We start from the raw sequence: 12,088 nt of genomic DNA on the forward strand, positions 1-12,088 counted from the left end.
GATAAGAATATTGGTTGAGTTGACTTTTCATGAGGAACAATTGAGGCCAGAAGACAATGGAACAATATGCTCCATTTGCTGGGAAAAAAAAAAAAAGTCAAGCTAGAAGTCTATGTTGACCATAAACATCTTTTTTATTTTTTGAGACTGAGTCTTCCTCTGTTGCCCAGGCTGGAGTGCAGTGGCATGATCTCAGCTGACTACAACCTACGTCTCCCAGGTTCAAGCAATTCTCCTGCCTTAGCCTCCCTAGTAGCTGAGATTACAGTCGCACGCCACCACACCTGGTTAATTTTTTTTTGTATTTAGTAGAGATGGGGTTTTGCCATGTTGTTCAGGCTGGTCTCGAACCCCTGACCTCAGACGATCCACCCTCCTTGGCCTCCCAAGGTGTTAGGATTACAGGCGTGAGCCACTATGCCCAGCCCGACCATAAACATCTTTATAAAATTAAGGTGAAATACAAGCATCTTCAAATAAGCAAGTACTGTTAGAATTTATCTCCAGCAGACCTACACCATAAGAAATTCTAAGGAAGTTGTTCAGGCTTAAGGGAAAATTCAGGCCAGATGAAAAATCACACATATAGGATGAAATGAAGACTGTTAGAAATGGTAAACATGTAAGTTAACATTAAAATTATTATTTTTCTTTTCTTAAATTATTTAAAATTCATTTAATAATTTTAAAGCAAAAATAATGACAGCTTATTGTGGGATTTATAATATATGTAGAAGGAAGCTATATAATAGTAAAGAAGAGAAGAGGGAGTATGAATGTAACTAAGATAAGATTCTTACCTTATATGTGAAGTGGAATAATACCAATTTTAAGAGTGTGGGCCGGGCACGGTGGCTCATGACTGTAATCCCAGAACTTTGGGAGGCCGAGGCAGGAGGATGACCTGAGGTCAGGAGTTCAAGACCAGCCTGGCCAACATCGTGAAACCCCATCTCTACAAAAATACAAAAATTAGCCAGGCCTGATGGCAGGTGCCTGTAATCCCAGCTACTCAAGAGGCTGAGGTGGGAGAATCGCTTGAACCCAGGAGATGGAGGTTGCAGTGAGCCGAGATCACGCCACTGCACTCCAACCAAGTTGCAGAGCGAGACTCCGTCTAAAAAAAAAAAGAGTGTTATAAGTTATGGATGTAATTCCTAGAGCCATCATTTTAAAAATATACAGTGGTGGCAGTTCCGGTTAGGAGGTTGAGTTTGTTTATGTTGCTTACAGATTTAGCTGCTGCTTTCCCCAGCTCCAGCTCCAAGATGGGAAAATCCTTCACCAACTTCATGTGCAAGAAGGACTTTCATCCTGCCTCCAAATCCAACGTCAAAAAACTATGGATGGCAAAACAGAAAATATATGATAAGAAGAAACAAGAAGAATTAATGCAGCAATTTCTTAAAGAACAAGAATCATATGGTAATAGATTGCTTATGGGAGATGAGCATGTAAAGAATGGCCTTAATTTCATGTATGAAGCCCCATCAGGAGCTAAAAAAGAAAACAAAGAGAAAGAAGAAACAGAAGGAGAGACTGAATACAAATTTGAATGACAGAAAGGAGCCACACGAGAAAAATATGCCAAAGATGACATGAACATCAGAGATCAGCCCTTGGGTATTCAGGTTCGAAATGTGTAGTGCATTAAATGTCACCGATAGGGTCATGTCAACACAGATCAAGAATGTCCTTTGTTTGGTCTTTCTGAAATCAATGCAAGTTCCGTTCTTGCTGATGGTTCAGGGCCATCTATGCATCCCTTGGAGCTAATAGCGAAGATGAGAAACAGTAGGTTTGCACTGAAAGGAAATATACTGGGGAGAAACTTGACGGCAAATGATCGATCCATCACAAGAGTATGTTGCAAGTGAGGGTGAAGAAGATCCAGAAGTTGAATGCTCAAAGTCACTAACAACTAAACAAAAACAGAAACTTCTTAGGAAATTAGATCGACTGGAGAAGAAAAAAAAAAAAGAAAAAAGAAAAAAGAAAGTTTCAGAAGAGCAGAAGTAAACACAAAAAACATAAATCCTTTTCCTCTTTCTCGTCTTCCTCCTCCTCCTCCTCTTCCTCTACTAAGACTTCAGAAAGCAGTAGTGAGAGTGAGAGTGACAATAAAGAAAAAAAATAGGAAGAAAAGAAAGAAAAGCAAGTGTTCAGGGCATATCACACAGTGATTCTGAAGAGAAGGACCTGTGTAAGAAGAGGAAACTTCATGAAGAACTTTCTGGCAGTCACCATAACCAGGAAAAAGCCAAGAAAAAGCTCAGGTTCTTAAAACACGAGAGTTCTAGGGAGAATAGCAAATGGAGCCATTCCAATTCTGACAAAAAGTCCGGAAGCCATAATTATAGCCCAGAGAAGAGAGGCTCTGAAAGAAATGAGGGGAGCTCAAGACCAGCCTGGCCAACGTGGATGGCAGAACAGCCTGTAATCCCAGCACTTTGGGAGGCCGAGGCGGGTGGATCACGAGGTCAGGAGATCGAGACCATCCTGGCTAACACAGTGAAACCCCGTCTCTAGTAAAAATACAAAACATTAGCTGGGTGTGGTGGCGGGTGCCTGTAGTCCTAGCTACTCGGGAGACCGAGGTAGGAGAATGGCGTGAACACAGGAGGCGGAGCTTGCAGTGAGCCAAGATCGCACCACTGCACTCCAGCCTGGGGTACAGAGTGAGACTTCGTCTCAATAAAAAACAAAAAACAAAAACCAAACAAAAAAAGACTAATTTTAATTACTCATCTCTGTAAACTGTCGATCCAAGTACAAAACTACATGAGTACCGTAAGAATGAATTTTGCAAATATTTATAAGTAAGCTACTTTGGGGCTGTAGAAATATCTTCTGTTGGTAACTGTTTCTTGTACCCTATACCAGATAAAAACCACGTATAACTCTGTGACATTTTCTTTGTTCTGAAACATCACTAAAAGAATGACAGTAAAAATATATATACATACATGTATATACCTAGTGTCATATAGCTAAAAAGTCATTAGAGTAAACTAGATGGGGTTCTAAAAAAGTACTTAATTAGACCAAGAAAGTGGGAAAAAGAGAACAAAGAACAGAGGGACCAAATGGAAACTGACAACATAGTAGACTTAAGACTTAACCCCAAACTTTTTTTTTGAGAGGGAGTCTCACTTTATTGCCCAGGCTGGAATGCAGTGGTGTGATATCAGCTCACTGCAACCTCTGTCTCCTGGGATCAAGCGATTTTTCTGTCTCAGCCTACCAAGTAGCTGAGATTCAGGTGCATGCCACCATACCTGGGTAATTTTTGTATTTTTAGTAGAGACAGGGTTACACCATGTTGGCCAGGCTGGTCTTGAACTCCTGACCTCAAGTGATCCACCCAGTTCGGCCTTCCAAACTGCTGGGAACGAGCATGAGCCACCATGTCTGGCCAACCCCAAACTTATCAACAGTTACATTAAATGTACAGTAAGAGGCGGAGATTTTCAAAGTGAATAAAAAGAGGCAAGACTCAACTATATGCCGTTTATAAGATAATCACTTTAAATATAAATATAGAGACAGGTTGAACATAAAAGGATGAAACACAATATGTCACACAAACTATGCCATAAGGAAACTAGTATGACTATATTAATATCAGACAAATTAGATTTCAAGACAAAAAGTATCACCAAAAACAGTCATTTTATAGATAGAAAGTTAAAATCATGATGATATAATAATTCTCAACGTGTACACAACTAGTAGCAAAGCTTTAAAATGCATAAAACAAAAAGGGACAGAATCAAAGTGAGAAATAAGAGAAATCCACAAATATGAGGCGATGTTAATATTCCCTTTTTCGTAATTGATAGAATAAGCAGACAAATCAATCAATAAGGAAATAGAATATTTGAATACATGATCAAACAAACTGATATTTATAGAATACCATAGCCAATAACTGCTGATATACATTTTTTTTTGAAGAGCACATTAAATGTTTACTAAGACAGACTATTTGCTGAGCCATTAAGCAATTCTCAATATATGTCAAAGTACTGACCGAAATCTCACAAAATATGTCCTCTGATCACAACAAAATTAAATTTCTTGAAAGCAATTAAATATATGGAAAATTTCCAAAAATCAAAAATTGAGCAACATACTTCTAAATAACTTATGCTCAAGAAATAAATCATAAGGGAAATTAGAAAACAGTGTGAACTAAACGATAAGGAAAAACAACATATTGAAATTTGTGGGATGCAGTTAAAGTTCTTAGAGGGATATTTATAGCTTAATCATTATTTACTTCTAGCTTTAATTGCTTGCGTTAGAAAAGTAGAAAGATTTAAAATCAATTATCTAAGCTTCCAACTTAAGAAACTAGAAAAAGAAGAGCAAATTAGATGTAAAGTTTGTAGATGATAAAAAACAAAGAGCAGAAATCGATGAAATAGAAAATGTATAAACATGCTTGTATCAAAATATCTCATATACACCATAAATATATACACCATGTATCCACTAAAATTAAAAAAGAAAATGCACAGACACTAGAAGAAAATCAAAAGAACCAAAGGTTATTTTTAAAAGATTAATAAAATTGAGTACTTAGGCTAAACTGATAGAGAAAAAAAATACACAAATTACCAACATCAGGGATGACAGCCGAGGTATCCCTAGAGATCCTATAGATACTAAAATAATTAAAAAGGGACAGACCACTTTATGCCACAAATTCAACTACTTAAATAAAATAGACAAACTCAAGTTACCAAACCTGTATAAGAGGAAATAGAAAATTTTAATAACCCTATGTCTACTACAGAGATTAAAATTTTAATTATAAACTTTTCCATAAGGAAGATTCTAGGCACAGATGGCATTACTGGTGAATTATATCAAATATTGAAATAAGAAATAAGGCCAGGTGCAGTGGCTTATGCCTATAATCCCAGCACTTCAGGAGGCTGAAGTGAGAGGACCACTTGAGGCCAGGAGTTCGAGACAAGTCTGGGCAACATGGTGAAAACCCCTCTCTATTAAAAATACATAAAAATTAGCCAGGCATAGTGGTATGTGTCTAGTCCCAGCTACACAGCTGACTGAAGCAGGTGGATCACTTGAGCCTGGGAGGTCGAGGCTACAGTGAGCTGAGATTGCGCCACTGTACTCCAGCCTAGGTGACAGAGTGGGACCGTGTCTCAAAATAAATAAGAAAGAAATAATATTATTCATATATACATCCTTTCAGGGAGTGAAGGACAGTAGAACACTTTCAAAGTTGCTTTATGATCCAGCATAATCCCGATACCAAAAATGACAAGAATATAACAAGGGAAGGAAAAAGACAATAGACTAAGATTTCTTGTGAGACACAAAAATCCTTACCCAAAAATTGACAAGCCAAAATCAGCATTGTGTTAAAAAGATAATATATCATATTTTTGCAATTGCAAATTTTGCTGCTATAAATGTGTGTGTGCAAGTGTCTTTTTCACATAATGACTTATTTTCCTCTGGGTAGATACCCAGGAGTGGGATTGCTGGATCAAATGGTAGCTCTAAATTTGTTCTTTAATGAAACTCCATACTGTTTTCCATAGTGGTTGTACTAGTTTACATTCCAACCAGCAGTGTAAAAGTGTTCCGTTTTTACCACATCTACACCAGCATCTATTATTCTTTATTTTTAAATTATGGCCATTCTTGCAGGAGTAAGGTGGTAGCGCATTGTAGTTTTGATTTGCGTTTCCCTGATAACTAGCGATGTTGAGCATTTTTTCGTGTGTTTCTTGGCCATTTGTATATCTTCTTTTGATAATTGTCTATTCATGTCCTTAACCCATGTTTTGATGGGAGTGTTTGCTTTTTTCTTGCCGATTTGTTTGAGTTCCTTGTAGATTCTGGATATTAGTCCTTTGTTGGGTGCACAGTTGGCAGAGATTTTCTCCCACTCTGTTGGTTGTCTGCTTACCCTGATGATTATTTCTTTTGTTGTGCAGAAGCTTTTTAGTTTAATTAGGTCCCATCTATTTATCTTTGTTTTTGTTGCATTTGCTTTTGGGTTACTGGTCATGAAGTCTTTGCCTAAGCCAATGTCTAGAAGGTTTTTCCAATGTTATCTTCTAACATTTTTATGGTTTCAGGTATTAAAGTCTATGACCCATCTTGAGTTGATTTTTGTATAAGATGAGAGATGAGGATCCAGTTTCATTCTTCTACATGTGGCTTGCCAATTATCCCAGCACCATTTCTTGTTTAGGGTGTCTTTTCCCCACTTTATGTTTTTGTTGTTACCCATTATATTAGCTCATTTTTATGCTGGTGATAAAGACATACCTGAGACTGGGTAATTTATTAAAAAAAAAAAAGAGGTTTAATGGAATCACAGTTCCAAGTGGTTGGGGAGACCTCACAATCATGGCAGAAGGTGAAAGGCACGTCTTACATGGCAGCAGGCGAGACAGAGTGAGAGGCAAGAGAAAAGGAAAACCCCTTATAAAACCATCAGATCTTGTGAGACTTATTCACTACCACAAGAACAGTATAGGGGAAACTGCCCTCATGATTCAATTATCTCCCACCAGGGCCCTCCCGTAACATGTGGGAATTCTGGGAGCTACAATTCAAGATGAGATTTGGGTGGGGACACAGCCAAACCATATCACCCATCAACCAACAAGTGGATAAAGAAAATGTGTGTATATATACACCATGGAATAATACTCAGCTATAAAAAGGAATGAAATAATGGCATTTGCAGCAACCTGGATGGAACTGGAGACCATTATTCTAAGTGAAGTAACTCAGGAATGGAAAACCAAACATTGTTTAGTTAAGCTATGAGGACACAAAGGCATAAGAAGGATACAATGGACTTTGGGGACTCAAGGGGAAAGGTAGGACAGGGGTGAAGGATAAAAGACTGCACATTGGATACAGTGTACACTGCTTGGGTGATGGGTGCACCAAAATCTCAGAAATCACCACTAAAGAGCTTATCCATGTAACCAAACACCACCTGCTCCCCCAAAACCTATTGAAATAAAAAATAAAATGAAATAAAATAAAATTTCTCAGCCCCCGACCCCACCAAAAAAGGATAATACATCAAAACTGAATGGGATGCATCTCAGGGCTACGAGTTTGGTTCAACATTTAAAAGGCAACAAATGGCCGGGCACAGTGGCTCAAGCCTGTAATCCCAGCACTTTGGGAGGCCGAGACAGGCGGATCACGAGGTCAGGAGATTGAGACCATCATGGCGAACACAGTGAAACCCCATCTCTACTAAAAAAATACAAAAAACTAGCCAGGCGCGGTGGCGGGCACCTGTAGTCCCAGCTACTCAGGAGGCTGAGGCAGGACAATGGCGTAAACCCGGGAGGCGGAGCTTGCAGTGAGCTGAGATCCGGCCACTGCACTCCAGCCCCAGCGACAAAGCGAGACGACGTCTCAAACAAACAAACACAAAGGCAATAAATATAATTCATCGCATTAATAGAATAAAGGAGGAAAAATCATAAGATTATCTCAATAGATGAAGAAAATTTGTTTAGCAAAATTCAACATCTAATCATGATTTTTTAAAACAATAACAATTTTCAATGGAAGGGAACATCCTCAGTCTGATACAGGCATCTATAAGAAGCCTACAGCTAACATAATAATGAATATCAAAAAGCTGAATGCTGGCCGGCATAATGACTCATGCCTGTAATGCGAGCTCTTTGGGAGGCCAACACAAGAGGATCACTTGAGGCCAAGGATTCAACACCAGCCTGAGCAACATGGCAAAACCCTGTCTCTACAAAAGAAAAATTTAAAAATCAGCTGGGTGTGGTGGTGCATGCCTGTAGTCCCAGCTACCTGGATGGCTGAGGTGGGAGGATCACTTGAACCCATGAGTTTGAGGCTGCTGCAGTGAGCTCTCATTGTGTTACTACGCCTCAGCCTGGATGACAGAGTAAGGCCCTATCTCAAAACAAAAACAAAAACAAAAACAAAAACAAAAACCCTAAATGCTTTCTCCTCAAAATTAAGAACAAAGTCAAGATGTTCCTTTTCACTTGTACTCAACATAATAGCGGTAATTCTAGCCATTGAAACAAGAAAAATGAATAAAAGGCATAAAGGGCCAGGCTCAGTTGCTCACACCTATTATCTCAGCACTATGGGAGACTGAGGTGGGAGGGTTACTTGAGCCCAGGAGTTGCAGACGAGACTGGGAAACATGGTGAGACCCTGTCTGTACAAAAAATTGGCCAAGAATGGTTGTACACGCCTGTAATTCCAGCTACTTGGGAGGATAAGGCGGGGAATGGCTTGAGTCCAGGAGTTCAAGGCTGCAGTGAGCCGTGTTTGCGCCACTGCACCACTGCACTCCAGCCTGGTGACAGAGAGAGACTCTGTCAAAAAAAAAAAAAAAAAAAAAGAAAAAAGAAAAAAAGAAAAAGAAAAAGCTTAGAAAAGAAATAAAATTATCTTTATTCATAATTATATGCTTATGTGTGGAAAATCTTACAAAATCTACAAAAGAAATTGCCAAACTCAGGACATAGGGTCAACATTTAAAAAAAAATCAATTTTATCTATACAGTAGCGCAAGTAATTTAAAAATTAAATATAAAATAATATCATTAACAATAGCTCTGAGATCCATAAAGTTCTTAGGAATACATTTATCAAAAGATGTGTAGGACCTCAGATAAAAGCACAAAGATGGGGAGAAACCAGAGCAGAAAAGCTGAAAATTCTAAAAATCAGAGCACCTCTTCTCCTCCAAAGGAACGCAGCTCCTTGCCAGCAACAGAACAAAGCTGGATGGAGAATGACTTTGACGGGTTGAGAGAAGAAAGCTTCAGATGATCGGTAATAACAAACTTCTCTGAGCTAAAGGAGGATATTCGAACCCATTGCAAAGAAGCTAAAAACCTTGAAAAAAGATTAGACGAATGGCTGAGTAGAATGAACAGTGTAGAGAAGACCTTAAATGACCTGATGGAGCTGAAAACCATGGCACGAGAACTACGTGACACATGCACAAACTTCAGTAGCCAACTTGATCAAGTGGAAGGAAGGATATCAGAGATTGAAGATCAAATGAATGAAATGAAGCAAGAAGAGAAGTTTAGAGAAAAAAGAGTAAAAAGAAACAAACAAAGCCTCCAAGAAATATGGGACTATGCAAAAAGACCAAATCTATGTCTGATTGGTATACCTGAAAATGATGGGGAGAGTGGAACTAAGTTGGAAAACCCTCTGCAGGATATTATCCAGGAGAACTTCCCCAACCTAGCAAGGCAGGCCAACATTCAAATTCAGGAAATACAGAGAACGATACAAAGATACTCCTTGAGAAGAGCAACTCCAAGACACATAATTGTCAGATTCACCAAAGTTGAAATGAAGGAAAAAATGTTAAGGGCAGCCAGAGAGAAAGGTCGGGTTTCTCTCTGAAGGGAAGCCCATCAGACTAACAGCGGCTCTCTCGGAAGAAACTCTACAAGTCAGAAGAGAGTGGGGGCCAATATTCAATATTCTTAAAGAAGAAAATTTTCAACCCAGAATTTCATATCCAGCCAAACTAAGCTTCATAAGTGAAGGAGAAATAAAATCATTTACAGACAAACAAACGCTGAGATTTTTTGTCACCACCAGGCCTGCCTTACAAGAGCTCCTGAAGGAAGCACTAAACATGGAAAGGAACAACCGGTACCAGCCACTGCAAAAACATGCCAAATTATAAAGACCACCGATGCTAGGAAGAAACTGCATCAACTAACGAGCAAAATAACCAGCTAACATCTTAATGACAGGATCAAATTCACACATAACAACATTAATCTTAAATGTAAATGGACTAAATGCTCCAATTAAAAGACACAGACTGGCAAATTGGATAAAGAGTCAAGACCCATCAGTGTGCTGTATTCAGGAGACCCATCTCATGTGCAGACACACATAGGCTCAAAATAAAGGGATAGAGGAAGATCTACCAAGCAATGGAAAGCAAAAAAGAAAGCAGGGGTTGCAATCCTAGTCTCTGATAAAACAGACTTTAAACCAACAAAGATCAAAAGAGACAAAGAAGGCCATTACATAATGATAAAGGGATCAATTCAACAAGAAGAGTTAACTATCCTAAATATATATACACCCAATATAGGAGCACCCAGATTCATAAAGCAAGCCCTTAGAGACCTACAAAGAGACTTAGACTCCCACACAATAATAATGGGAGAATTTAATACCCCACTGTCAACATTAGACAGATCAATGAGACAGAAAGTTGACAAGGATATCCAGGAATTGAACTCAGCTTTGCACCAAGTGGACCTAATAGACATCTACAGAACTCTCCACCCCAAATCAACAGAATATGTATGAATTTCAACAAAAGGTACCAAAGGGGGAAAGAAAAGACTTTTTAACAAAGTGTCTGCAACAACTGGACATTGGTATGGAAAAAAATTCCATCTCAACCCCTACTTTACACTGTACTTAAAAATTAATTTCTGGTGGATCAAAAACCTAAATGCACAAGCAAAAACTGTAAAGTCCCCAGAAATAAACACAAGAGAATATTTTCACAACCTTGGGGGTGAATATGTTTCTTGGATAGGTCTCAATAGGCAAAATCTATGAAAATTTAATACTGATAAATTTTCAAGAGAGTGAGGAGACAAATCACAAACTTGGAGAAAACATTTGCAAAAGACATATCTGATAAAGAACTGTTATACAAAATATAGAAAAAACTCTTAAAACTCAGCAATAAGAAAATGATCAACCCAATTAAAAAATGGGCAAAAGACCTGAACAGACACCTCACCAAAGAAGATGGCCGATAAGCATATGAAAAGATGCTCCACATCATATGTCATTAGAAAATTGCAAATTAAGACAACAATGAGACAGCACCATGCACTTTTACAAATGGCTCAAATTCAAAATATAATACCAACAACACTTAATGCTAGCAAGGCTATAGAGCAGCAAGAACTCTCATTCATTGCTAGTGGAAATGATAAATGGTATAGGCACTTTGGAAGACAGTTTGGCAGTCTTTTTACAAAATTAAACATACTGTTATCATACTATCCAGCAATTGTGCTCCTTGGTATTTACCCAAATGAGTTGAAAACTTTTGTCCACATAAAAACCTGCACACAGATATTTATAACAATAGCTCTGGCTGGGCATGGTGGCTCACACCTATAATCCCAGCACTTTGGGAGGCTGAGGTGGGCAGATCACTTGAGGTCAGGAGTTCGAGACCAGCCTGACCAACATGGTGAAACACTGTCTCTACTAAAAATACAAAAATTAGCTAGCTGTGGTGGTGCATGCCTGTAATCCCAGCTACTTGGGAGGCTGAGGCACGAGAATCACTTGAACCTGGGAGGCGGAGGTTGCAGTGAGCCGAGATCATGCTGCTGCACTCCAGCTTGGGTGACAGCGCAAGACTCCATCGAAACAAAACAAAACAAAACAAAATAAAACAAAACACAATAGCTCTAAGATCCATAAAGTGCAGCTTTATTCACCATTGCCAAAACTTGGAAGCAATCAAGATGTCCATCAATAGGTAAATGGGTAAATAAACTGTGATATATTCCGACAATGGAATATCATTCAGTGCTGAAAAGAAATGAGCTATCAAACCCTAAAAAAGGCATAAGGAAGCCTTAAGTGCATGTTTCTATGTGAAATAAGTTAACCTGAAAAGCTACATAACTGTATGATTCCAATTATACGACATTCTGGAAAAGACAAAACTACGAAGACAGTAAAAAGATCAGTGGTTGCTACAGGTTGCGGGGAAGGAAGGATAAATAGGCAGAGTCCAGATTAATTTTGGGGCAGTGAAACTACTCTGTATGATACTATAATGGTGAATACATGTTATTTTTCATTTGTCAGAACCCATAGAGTATACAACACCTAATGCAACTATGAGCGAGCCCTAATGCAAACTATGGACTTTGGGCGATAACGATGTGTCAGTGGAAGTTCCTTGATTGTCATGGAAGTTCCACTGTGGTGTAGGGTACTGGTAGTGGGAGAGGCTGTGTTTTTATGTGGGCAGGAGGTAAATGAGAACTCTCTG

At 38.7% G+C, this 12,088-nt stretch overlaps 1 pseudogene; it reads left to right on the top strand.

Annotated features, from left to right (window-relative positions):
- Nucleotides 1-1,104: 1,104 nt before the first annotated feature.
- On the top strand, nucleotides 1,105-2,096 carry LOC103245188 (corepressor interacting with RBPJ 1-like; annotated as a pseudogene).
- Nucleotides 2,097-12,088: the final 9,992 nt, after the last annotated feature.

Source organism: Chlorocebus sabaeus, chromosome 23 (genome assembly GCF_047675955.1).
Source record: "Chlorocebus sabaeus isolate Y175 chromosome 23, mChlSab1.0.hap1, whole genome shotgun sequence".
NCBI lineage: Eukaryota > Metazoa > Chordata > Mammalia > Primates > Cercopithecidae > Chlorocebus > Chlorocebus sabaeus.